Below are 12434 nucleotides of genomic sequence, written 5' to 3' on the forward strand. Positions count from 1 at the left end.
ACCTTAAAAAAAACCCACTAACAGTACTGGTAGCATCTGTAGAATTCCAGTGCAGCAGAAATAAGATTATCTTTTTTTCCTGTGACTATAAAAACTCCCTGAAAAATAGTGCAAAGAAGTTTCAGTTTAGTTAGGTATGAGAATAAGGGCTAACTATGTTTCAAAGCTATTTTCTTCAGTTGTCTTAGATGCAGATTTATTTTTATTTTCTATTGTTTCAGAATTTAGTATTCTTGGATGCTGGTTGTAATGACTTTCAGATATCAGGAATAAAATTAATGGAGAGGAGATCATCCTGGAAAAAGATGAACTCACTCTAAGGTATTGCCCAAGAGGTAACATGCATGTTATCTCTTACTGGAAAAAAAAAAATACAGGCTCAAACAGCTAAAATGAAAACAAGGTGAACAGATTTATTATTGCTACTGTCTTCCCCCCCTACCCTTTTCTCTCTCCAAGCAACCCAACAGACCCTTGTAAATACTTACTTTCAAATCCCCTTGCTCATCCTCCCCCATCCATGTAGGCATATTGTTTATAGCTTCACTCATTATTTGGAAGCCATGAAAACAGGATCACGAGAAAGAAACATTTGCACGTTGCTGGTGACCTCTGCAACTCCCACTAGGGCTGTGTTTTTTCCTTAGGGATCCCATGACATACCAAGAGCAGAATGTCTGTCCTAGAACATTTTCTTCCAGTTAAAGGCAGATATTTTTTTCTTTGTTAAACAAAGGAAAACCTTGAATTAAATCTTAACTCTGAGTCTGAAATCATTCAGTAATTCCATTTCTAGCTTCACCTCAAAGGGAAGGATTTTGTTATTTATAGAAGACTAGTAGTTCTAGAGCACAACAAAGAATTAAAAGCAACACACCTCTTTTCACATATTTGCTTACTCATTATTTCAATGATTAGCTTGCTTGATGCGTAGCAGGATGAGAATTACTCTCCCATATAGCTGTATTCTGGTTGGAGCTGTTCCTCCACAGTTAGGTGTGCACTCAGTAGCACTCAAATTCTTTCAAGCTCTTTTAATCAAAAGCCCTAAAGTGTGGCAACAAAACCAGCACCACATGCCATTTCCTATCAACAGAAATAAAGTTTTCTCCAAGTACATATTTCTCCTTAACATATATGCATTACCAACTTTCTGCTTCTTCTTACAAATACCCATTTCTGCATGCAGAAATAATCTGCTTTTGTAAATTAATGCAAGATGATCTAAAAGAAAGATTACTCTAGAATGTCCTTCATAAAACTAGATCAGATAGGTAGCAAATGCTGACTATATATATATATATAAAACCCACAAAACTCCGCCTTAAATAATGCTGTTTACTCTTCTTTCCATGTTTCTTCCCATCCTCCCACCTTCCTGGGATAATTGGAACCCAGACAGTAAACAGGATCTTTAAAAACAGGAAGCGCTGACACACAGACAAGGAGCCGGAGCAGAGCAAATCCAGGTGTTTCTGTGCTCTGGTCTGAATCTTCACCCAACTGGAGCAGCTGCGTAGCAGAGCTGTATACTGGGCCTTTCCTGGGGCTGATCTCCCCTACACATGACACCTTGGCTCTTGCAAGTAACTCTGCTGCAGCAAGATGAGCCTCTAGTTGTACTGAAAACGAGGAAAGATTTTTCACTCCCCCTGTGCAGACCTAGAAGCGCAGAGAAAGCATTGCAGTAAACCAGAGGCAGTACAGTCCCCACACCACTATGCTTGCCTCTCTACCACAAGCCACAGTATCCTGAGGGTTCAGTCCACAACGTTCACCTGACCAGCTCCTCTGGACAGAAGGCACAGAGAGAAATGTGTGTTCAAAGTTTGTCTGAGATCAGGACCACTCCTACTCATTAATTTACATCCACCTCTACTGTTTCACCCTGTGAGCCCTTCCTTTACTAAGAAGTAGCTGCAAAAGACATCAAACTCTGACTTGCAGCACGTTGTACACTTCCCACGTAACATTCCTTAGGATGCAGTCCAACAGCAACTTGAAGTCGAGATAGAGTTTCTCTTGTTCTGAATTAGTCCAGACCCTGGAAGCAACTAATGCATAAAAATCAGAGGTTTTGGAGTGGCAGTGGATAGCAGCATTTTTGCAACTTCGCAGATATTTAATATTAAACACAGAACAGCAAACTGGAAGACCAAAGTTTCTGTTCCAAAATCCAAATATAAATTAGCTTTCCATTTGTTCTACTTTAACTGACCTCTGCAGTCAACCCTTACTCATAGAAGTATGGGTTTAGTCTGCATGGACTTACTGAATTGAGTTAGCAAAATATTACATCCCATCCCCTGTTTGCCAGTAAATAACTTCACTTTTGATAGAGCATTTGTAAGGAACCACATAGCTCAGCAAAAAACCATGAGAGTAGGTTTGTTTTTCTTCCTTTGTTCAAGCTCCTAAATTAGAAAAATCCAAACTGATACATTCTCCACTGAGGTATTTCTTCACTGACTTTTAAAAGCCATTTATTGAGAGAGGGAAGTTTGTGGCAGTAAAAGGCATAACTATTGCAATGAATTTCAATTCTGCAGCTAAATGTTCTTTACTCATAAACAGCAAAAGTGATTCTTAGCAAATTGTTCCATGCACAGAACACATGGAACAACACAGCAAACAAATCCAGTTTCTTGCAAATTCTGCCCTGTAGTAGTAGTTGTGATTATAGCCTGTACAGAAGTCAGCAAGAAAGCACCATGGCTTTTCAAGAGTCAGGAATAATGAAGTACTGCTCCCAGCAGACTTGTTTGTGATACAATCAATAGTGATGAACTAAATAGTTATTCGGCAGTAGATTATAATCCTCTGAGAGGTAAACCCCAACTGTTTTCCATAAAAATATTATCAACAGACCTTTATTTACTCCAGTAGTGGACCTGTCTACCCTCCACCAAGTACGTGAGTGGCACAGTGGGACAGTATTCAGCTGCAAAGCACTTAGCAACACTGCATGCTCCCATGAGGCTTCACCTCCGTAATGGTCACAGATCACTTAGGTGTATTGCACCAATGCACATCAGAAAAACAGATTTTTAATGGGAAACAATACTGTTGACTGAATAACTGACTTTGGAAGCATATCTGACTGCTTTATGTAAATCACAGAGAAACCAAAGTTAATCTGAAACTTAAAGGAGAGTAATTTTATTCTTATTCTAGCTGTTGACTCTGGTTGAACAGGACTTTTCCCTGTGTTTATAGGTTGAGTGCCCAAGCAGCAACCACAACCTGAGACACTGTAAATTTGTATGTGTGTTCAAGAAATGCAAAAAACCCCACTGAGTTGTTGTGACCCTGTAAGTCATTAGGTCCTAAACACTTCAGCCTGAAACATAAAAACAGCTATGGTAAACTGTGACAAACGGTTCTTCAGCATGTTTCATCAAATGTTTATCATCTCTGCACATATCTATTCAAAGCATCTGCTTTACAAACTCTTGTGCAAACATGAAAACATGACTTCAAGTTTGGGGCTACTGGGACACTGAGCTTGTTGTTAGTGCATCTCTTCAAGCTGCTACCCAAACTGTTTCCTCTAACAAGGTCAGGGTATGAGCTGTTTGTGTTCACTACATCTGAACAAAACAGCTAAGATCTGCCTAAACAAATAATGCTTAAGTTAACGTGAACTTTCCAAAGAAAAGGCAACATAAGCTCTTAGGTATTTGAACAGCAAACACCAGAAACATCTCCACAACAGTTTACAGTTTTCTCAATTTCCCAACATGGAAAGTCACTTCCATATCCAGATTAAACACACTGAGACTAAGGCCCATGCTGCCTACTACTACAAACAGAGTTCTGGAAGAGAGAAACATGAAAAATGAAGACCTTTATTAAAAAAAAAAAAAAAGAAAAGGCAAAAAAAATATATTGGCAGCAGTCAGTGATGCCTTTTTAAGAGAACTTGACAAATCTGCACAAACAAGGAAGTATTTTTAATACATGAGTCTCAGGAAACATTTTGTTAATGTTTTCATAGGTGTGTGTATATTAAAAAAAAAAAACAACAAAAAACCACCACTGCAAAGCAGTTTTCAGCCTGGTGAAACTTAACCCTTGAATAAAACAGGTCACAAACACATGCAATTTTGGATTTAATTTCAACCCATAAACCCCACTAATTAGGGAAATGTGACTATATTACAAATAACCTTTTTTGTTGCTTAAATAACCTGGTTTCATATCAGGACAGCAAGAAACTGGAAGCTGTAATAATGTTACACTTGTCATATTATCCTGAAGTTGCTCATTGTACTATCCTATCTGCTGATGTACAACAAAAGGCTTGGAAAAGAGGTGATGAAAGAGAAGTTGAAAAGCTGGATTGTGAAGTAATCTCACAACATATTTTAAAAGTTTCCACAGTCAGGAATAGGCTTTGCTATGCTTTTCTTCACGTATCAACTCTGCTGTTTTGCTGCTCCTAGGCTTCTGTTTCCATCCTTTATCTCTCGGTGGTAGTTGTGCCATCTTCCCCTGCATGTCAAAACAGCCAAAGTTGGAGGCATCTAAGATCAAGGGAGCACTGCTGAGCAGTGATAAGAACATCAGTGCTTTATCCTCTACTTCAGAGCAAGTTGAAGAGGAAGACAAGTTAAAGTTTTACTAACCACAACCCTGGTAAACAATTAAACATGAGGAAAACAAGCTCTACCTCATCAATTAAAATGTTAAAATCAACTGTAGGCACTTTGAGCTAAAAAGTCACAGAAGTGGTTAAGTGTATAATTTCAATTTCACATATTACTATTTTAGACAAAAATACAAACAATCTATTAAAAATCAATCTTTGTAACAAGCTTGCTAGAGTAAAAGTGGCACCTTATTTGGACACATCCTCAGTTACCACAATGAAGACTACTCAAGATGTCTGGACGTAGCTTAAAAAAAATAGCTCTTTCACAGAGCCAGTAGAGGTTTTCTTGGGACAAGTGCTCTTCTACAATACCTAACAAGAAATTTGAAGAAGATTTCAGATGTGACAGCATGAAATTACAAGAAGGTAAGTGACAATATACTTACTAATCACTTTGCTCTCACCAGTGGGGACTGCCTTGATAAACTGGTAGTTGAAACTGGTTGTTTGCCACCCATAATGAGAAGGCAAAAAAGCAATTTTAAGCTTTCTTAGTATCACTTTTAAAAATCCAGCCACAACATTTGCTCTTTATTCTGTTAAAATCTGGGAACAAAAATACAAAAAATGAAGAATAAGTGGGATGTCTTATAGTCTAAGCAGTTTAATGACCACCAGAAGCATATTTTAGAGTATTCTGAATGGAAGTTTGGACTTCCCGTTTCCCAAAGGGAGCTAGCTTTATCTAGAAACTTCCCCTTATGTTAGCGCTGCTAATTTTAATCTTTTAAACTATGCCTGTGGTCAAAAGTTAGTGGTTTCCAACCTTCATGAAAAGTAACTTCAGGTGGATAATAATTCATCACACAAAGCATATTAGCTGAGTTAGAGAATGGAACATTTCACCTCCACTCTTTGTGGTAAGCCAGCCTTCACTCTCTGCTCATTCTTAAAAATACTAGCACAAAAGTAGTAAGTATTCAGTGTTTAGTTTGCCAAAACCTTTGCAGAGTCTCTCCTTTGCAAAGTCTCCTCACTTTTCTAGCAAGTCAGATGTCCAAGTCCCAATATACAGAAAGTTTTGTTGTGTTTGATTCGGATGACAGCACAGGCAAGAATTTCTACTTATGGCTGATTAGTCTCAGATGAAACACTGAAACTTGAACATTTTCTTTTCAGTAATGTTCAGTATTTCTGGCATTTTCGGATGTTCAAGAACTTGTTCCTTTGTTGGCTGCTAGTAGCTAAAAGAAATAAGGTTGCAACAAGGAATAAGTTTTTGTGTACTGATTTAGTGTCCACTGCAAGGACCCACAGCTAAACAGCTGGTAGTTGAAGACACTTCCAAGACAACAAATGCAATCTCAACAGAAAATGTATGCTTCTGGAAGGACCATAACCCAAACTAACAGCAAGAGTTAAATCAGGAATGGTCTTGGAACACATTGGTCAGAAGTCATTGGAGGTGCTCAGGAGGAGACTTGACAGGGTGCTTGGTTGCATGGTTAGTTGATTTAGGTGGGTTGGGCGATAGGTTGGAAGCGATGATCTTGAAGGTCTGTTCCAACCTGGTTTGTTCTATTCTATTCATTCAGCACTATCAACTGCCACATTAAGTGCCTACAAAATACTGACTAATTAGTATGGAAATAACAAAGTCAGTCAAGTCTAAAGGACAGGTAAGTTTTTTGACATGTACAGTCTAGGAGGCAACGTTCTGGTTTTCCTTCTTCTGTTTAGACTTTACGAGAAAACACCCAAGGGATGATTCACTACGTTTCTTTGCCTTAGGAGAGGGTCATAATGTACAGCCAATAACGTGACTCAGCTGTCTCAGTTTCAGGGAACTTTACAGTAAATCTTAGTCAACTCAGCAAGTCTCCTGTATTCGAGAAATACACTTTGTGGTTCACAATCCTAAAAAGCTTGGCTTGCAAGCATTTGTTCAATCGGAAGCTGTTAGTGAAAGCTTTCCTGTATAAAAACCCATGAAGATAAAGAAACACATTAATGAGCAGACAAGAAGAAAAACAAAAAGCCACCTGCAAACAAAACCAATCTTTTGAAATATATCTAATCTTCTGCTGGTAAAAGAAGCACATAACAGATAGTTGTACCTGAAGTTCTATGTTTGACCCAACTGTTCTTAAACTGACTGAAGTAATGATTTGCTTCTATTGCTACAAGTTAGTACTATGCCAGAAAGGTGGGAAGCTTCACCAGTACACCATTGTTCTCTCTTTCAATTTCAGAGGTAAGCTGGTTGGTTTGAATTTTGATTTCCTATTTCTTGAGCTTAGTTTTTCAAAAACATTCCCAGCAAGTACACTTGGTCAGTTATGGTTTCTTAGGGCTTTTAGTCCCTGTTTACAAGCTTCAGAAGAACACTCATAGGGAGCAAGTGATGTCCGCTGTCCCTCACACCTCCAGTTACAAATCATGAAAATCAGTCTCCTTAGCAGCAAAGTTTAATCAAGTGTCTTATTCACTACAACCATTGTTAATCCTTATTATCATACTCAACTGGGCAAAGCAAACCTACATACGATAGCCATCTACAAGACCCTAACACTTCTTACATTAATATATCATCATTCAAATTTTCTTTCCTTCAAAACCAGCAAGAAAAGCAATAGCAACAGCTTTTTTTGGGGAAGTGGCTGATTTTTGGAAGGTGATCAGACACCCCAGTATTCCTGATACCCTGAGAATATACACCAGAAGCCTAGAAAACTACGTAATTAATTGACTTTATGTGCACAGGTCTTAAGAAGGCAGTCTTTGCAGACTAAATGTGTGCCTTAAACTTCTGCATGCTACACATCTGAATCTGAGGAACAGCTATGATCAGGAAGTTCATTCTTTAAATGACAACACCCTTTACTGGAAGAAAATCACACCTTTAATTGGAAGCCTTTTATGATATACTTGTGAGACAGCCTCATGATAAAACACAAACCCCCTACTCCTTGTAGAAATTCCTGTTCTCTAACTTCCAACAACTTTTAAGAAGTGAGTTATTCGGGAAGAACTATCTCCATTTGCTTCCAGAAACCAGGAGCAGACTGTCAAAGAAATAGTTAACTTAAGTATTGAACTACTTTATGACTTCCAGTGAAGCACAATTGCATTGTAAACAGCTTAGCTACACCACCTTTCCCGAAGAATACTCCAGAAAAACAACAACAAAAATAACAAAAGAGCACAAACCCCAAACAGTCAGTGTCCTTATTCATGTAAGTAAATTGCAACAAGAAGCAAAACAAATTTGCCATTAACACAGAAGGACAAATAGAAGCAGCCTAACAATTAAAACCTGACGGCATCGATTTGTAGGCTGAGCTTAGTGTGCTTTCAAAAAAATCTCCAAACACTGCCTGCAGGTTGCTAAGAATGGCATCAAGTTAACACCTATGAAATGCAGGGCATCTGCTCTAGTCAGATTTCAATGGCAGCTCTTAAGCTGCCATATTTACTGTCTTAATGAAAAAGCAGAATATTTCAAGGATAGCATAAGGGATTGTGTGGTTTCATAAATTCCCCTGTAAACACTATTAGCTTGGTTGATGTGTGGTCTATGTGATGACATTGGTTAAAATATGCTTCCAAGTAACTCACCACTCTGGAAAAGTTTGCCAATGTTATTGTTCAAGAATAGTTACTCATTGTGAAACTCTAAGTTCACACGTGGCTTTATTTCAGAACAGCTTATCCACTCAGCTCCCCACAGTAGACAAACTCTTAAATCCCATTTTCCCAAGTACTGGAATATTCCTAGCAACTAACTATGTTTATGCACAAGAGGTGGACTTTGATTATTACAGGGCATTATAGAACTACAGCATGGAAGTTAGTTAAGCAACAAGTATGAGAACATCTTTATAAATTAACTGTGAGGTCAAAGAAATTAAAGAATGATTCAGTATGATGAATGATTCAATGTGATGAATTTGAATGCCTTTTGTAGCTCAAGCAAGGATGCGAGGGTACAAATAACTAACAGAAGAAATCTGGACCCTGTCCTATTAAGTACTACAAACTCCAGATTCAGAACTCTGTTTACCACTTCATTGGAAGTTTGCTGCAGAATGCTCATAACTGCAGAACAGACTCATGTAAAGCTTTACAGTCTATATTGTCTGCTTTTAAACATGTACTTTCCTTGTGCTCGTTCTGAGTATGCGCTGTTTATAAAGCGGTTTCTGTTCAACCACATTGAAGTCAACGAGAGCTAGATAGTTATTTACGAACATATCAGTAACAGAAGTAGCAAGTCTGATAACTTAGTAACTCCAGGAATACTGAAAAACAGTAACAAAACCCCAAAAGAAAAGCAAACAGGCAGTTGGTAGTAGTTTAGTCAAAGTTTTGTTAACAGTCTATTAGCAATTGCACAAGTACTGATAAGAGAGAGTTCCATATTTAACATCAATAAACCCGTATCTCTGCATAGTAGGAAATGAGAAATACGGTTTTACAGGTAGCACAGATGTGACACCGCTGCAGTCTGCAGCTGGGAACAGGAGGGTATAGCACCGATTCATATACACACACCCAGTCGGAAGCTCTGCTTCCAGTGTCATTAGCTAGCCCAACCGGGAGCCCCCATACACTCCATAGCAAGAACTGTTAAACCATATTTATAGAAGACACCTCTGTTTCGGGGGTGGCGGGAGCCACATTCGAAAGCAAGAAGCCACCAGGGGTTTTCCTCTCCCAGATCTTGTCTCTACAAGGGGAGACCTAGAAACCCGGGTCTGGCGAGGAACGCCTTGAAGTCTTCCCAGCCGAGGGAAGCCTCCCCGCAGCGCTCCTCCAGGAAGACGCAGTCGCGCTCCGCTACACTTCTCTCCCCAGTCACCCGAGGGTCGCGCTTCCCTCTCCGGCTGCCAAAGACGAGCAAGACACCCTGCAGCCTAGAGAAAGCGGCGCTCCCCTTCGCCACCGCCCGGCCGGAGTGCCGGGAAGTCCCCAGCCACCGCTGCGGGACGCCCCGGAGAGCGCTACTGTACTACGGGAGAGTCAAACAACTCGGCACCGACCCCCGCCTCACTCACCTCAAAGAAGCGGCCTCCCCGCCTCCGGGCCGGCCCGCAGCCACCGCCCCAACGGGCAGGGCTGGGCCGGGCAGCGCCCCGCAGCACTCACAACCCTTTGAACCGCCCCGCAGCCACCACTGCACCCTCTTCGGGTGACCGTCCCCCAACGGACGCTGACGGAAGCAACACCGGCTACCCCCGCACCGCTCCCACGGAGGCGCCTCCCGCACAAGCAATAACAGGAAGGGAGCGGGGCCCTGACCCCGGATGAGGATGGCACCGCCTGCCGGAAGTGGAACCGCGGCGCGAGGGGGCCCGCGGCGGCGGCCAGCGTGTGCGTGCGCCGCGGCGGGAGGGGGTCAGAGTTGCGCTCCGCGCGCTGGTGGCGGGGCGCGGCGTGACGCCACCGCGCCGTGAGGCAGCCGCCCCGGCCCCGCCTCAGCGCGCTGTCCGCCTGCGGCTTCCTGTCAGCGCGGGCCGCTCCCTCGGAGTCCCGGCTTCGGTGTCCTGCTGCCACCTAGCGCGGCGGCGGCGGGGAGGCGCTGTGGCGTCCGCGGTCCCGTGGGCGGAGCGGACGGTGCCGCATGATTACAGCCCGGGAGGTGAGCCGGCTGCAAGCTTACAAAAGAGTAACGGGCTCGTTCTGCCCCAAGGTGACGCTGCGGCACGACGTGGACCCACCTGGCGGTGCTTCTGTCCCGTTTATTATCATAAACTCATTAACGCTCTTCAGCACCTGCAGTTGGGAGGAACGGATTTGACCAACCGAGTCCTGTGTGGTCCCGTTTCCCTGTTGGGTCAACAGCAACACAAAGAGTTTTCTTCAAAGGCCTGTAGGAAAGATGGGGAGGGACTGTAGGGATAGGACGAGGGGTAACAGTTTCAAACTGAAAGTGTTCGGTTTCAAACAAAGAGATTTGGATCAGATGTAAGGAACATTTCTTCACTGTGAGGCTGGTAAGATACTGAACAGGTTGCCCAGAGAAGTTATTGATGGCCCATCCCTGGAAGGGTTCAATGCCAGGTTGCATGGTCTAGTGGAAGGTGTCCCTGCCCATGGCAGGGGGTTGGAGCTTGGGCTTTAAGGTCCCTTCCAACCCAAACCATTCTAAGATACTATGATTTGAGCTACTGCTGGGATGTAGTCACTATATGTCAATCTGGGATTTTTGTTAAGAGTGGCCTAACAAGTGAAAAGACTTACAAAGAGCATAGATAACAGATGACTACTCCCTGGAGTTTTGGGGCTTCAGGGCCTGAAGTGAGAGCACTGGGCTGGATTAGCTTGATGAAAGCCAACAAGACCCAACAAGTGAGGATCAGACTGAGGTGATGACAAGAAGGAGGTGACAAGGATTAATCTTTCAGGCACCTTAGTTAATCACTCTGGGTTTGATGTGATATTTATTCTCTCAGTGGAAGTGATAGCATAAGCAACTTTTGGAGCCAGGTGGTGAGAGTGTTGATTAATTATCTTCTTTGAGATTTTGGCCCAGGGCCCAGCACAGGACCAAATTTGCAGCCTTGGCCAGGCTGAGTTGCCACAGGGAACTCCAGTCATTAGCAGGAGCACCAGTCTCACAGGTCATGGCAAAATGTACCCCATTGCTGCTTGTACAAATTACCATGGTTTTGTGACTCCAGCCTGTAGTGAGGTCTCTGATAAATGGGAAGTTGTTTAGGATCTCACAGAAAACAGTGAGGCTAACTAATGGATTCCCAGGTAGGTTAGCTGATTGCTACCATAAAGTCTTGGTGATGGTCTCAGCTTGTAGTGACTTCTCCTGTTGTAATGAAATGGGAGAAAATCAACAGAAACACCATAGGCTTCAAAACAGGGTGGCCAAAGCATGAGGATGAGGCCTGTGCTGCCATCCTTGGTGCCTTGATGGGAGATTAACTCACTTTGGCTATGAACAGCAAGAGTAAACTGAAGATGTTTATACATTAAAAAATCCAGATTAATTGCACCTTTTGCTGTCAAAATCAGAAGGTACCAAAAGGAAAAAAAAAAATTACCCTGTGCAAAACCATCATTGAGCAGTTAAATATTTGGAACAACTTTTCAAGTGCATTTTGGCTTCTAATGGCAAAAAGTGTTTCAGTGACTGAACGTTTGTGTGAGATTGTTTCAAAACCAATCAGATCTGAGGAGCCAGCAGCTAGGTGGTTCAGGAGAGGAAATGAGTATGGCCAGCGATGCGACCCGGTCACACAGAATCATAGCATGGTTTGGGTTGGAAGGTCATCTTTAAAGGTCATCTGGTTCAACATCCTATGCAGTGGACAGGGACATATACAACTAGAACAGGTTACTCAGAGTCCTGCCCAGTCTGACCTGGAATGCTGCCAGGGATGGGGCTTCTACTCCTCCCTGTGCAACCTGCACCAGTGTTTCATCACTCTCGTGGTAAATATTTTCTTCCTTATATCTAGTTTAAATCTCCCCTCTTAGCTTATAACTATCACCCCACTAAAAAGTGAGCCCTGCTAAAAAGTCTGTCCCCTTCTTTCTTCTAGGCCCTCTTTACCTACTGGACGGCTGCAAAAAAAGTGTCCCTGGAGCCTTCTATCTCCAGGCTGCACAACCCCAACTCTTATTGCCCTCCTTCAAAGGAGAGGTGCTCCAAGCCTTCTGATCACTTTGGCAGCCTGCCCCAGACCCGCTCCAACAGGTCCATGGCTCTTTTGTGCTGAGGACTCCAGAGCTGGATAGTGCTCCAGGTGAGTTCTCTGTGCGCTAAAATATGCCCTAACCCCCACATTCCGAGCGCTGCAGGGCTGCAGCAAGAGTGGGGCAG

At 42.5% G+C, this 12434-nt stretch overlaps 1 protein-coding gene across 1 annotated transcript in view; it reads right to left on the reverse strand.

Moving 5' to 3' along the window:
* PIK3CA (phosphatidylinositol-4,5-bisphosphate 3-kinase catalytic subunit alpha) overlaps positions 1-10126 on the reverse strand; it is a 41665-nt gene extending 31539 nt beyond the window's left edge. The window contains exon 1 of the mRNA XM_054166784.1: positions 9652-10126. The gene's annotated coding sequence lies outside the window, so the exon portion shown is untranslated. The remainder of the gene's footprint in view (positions 1-9651) is intronic.
* Positions 10127-12434: the final 2308 nt, after the last annotated feature.

Source organism: Dryobates pubescens, chromosome 13 (assembly GCF_014839835.1).
Source record: "Dryobates pubescens isolate bDryPub1 chromosome 13, bDryPub1.pri, whole genome shotgun sequence".
Taxonomy (NCBI): domain Eukaryota; kingdom Metazoa; phylum Chordata; class Aves; order Piciformes; family Picidae; genus Dryobates; species Dryobates pubescens.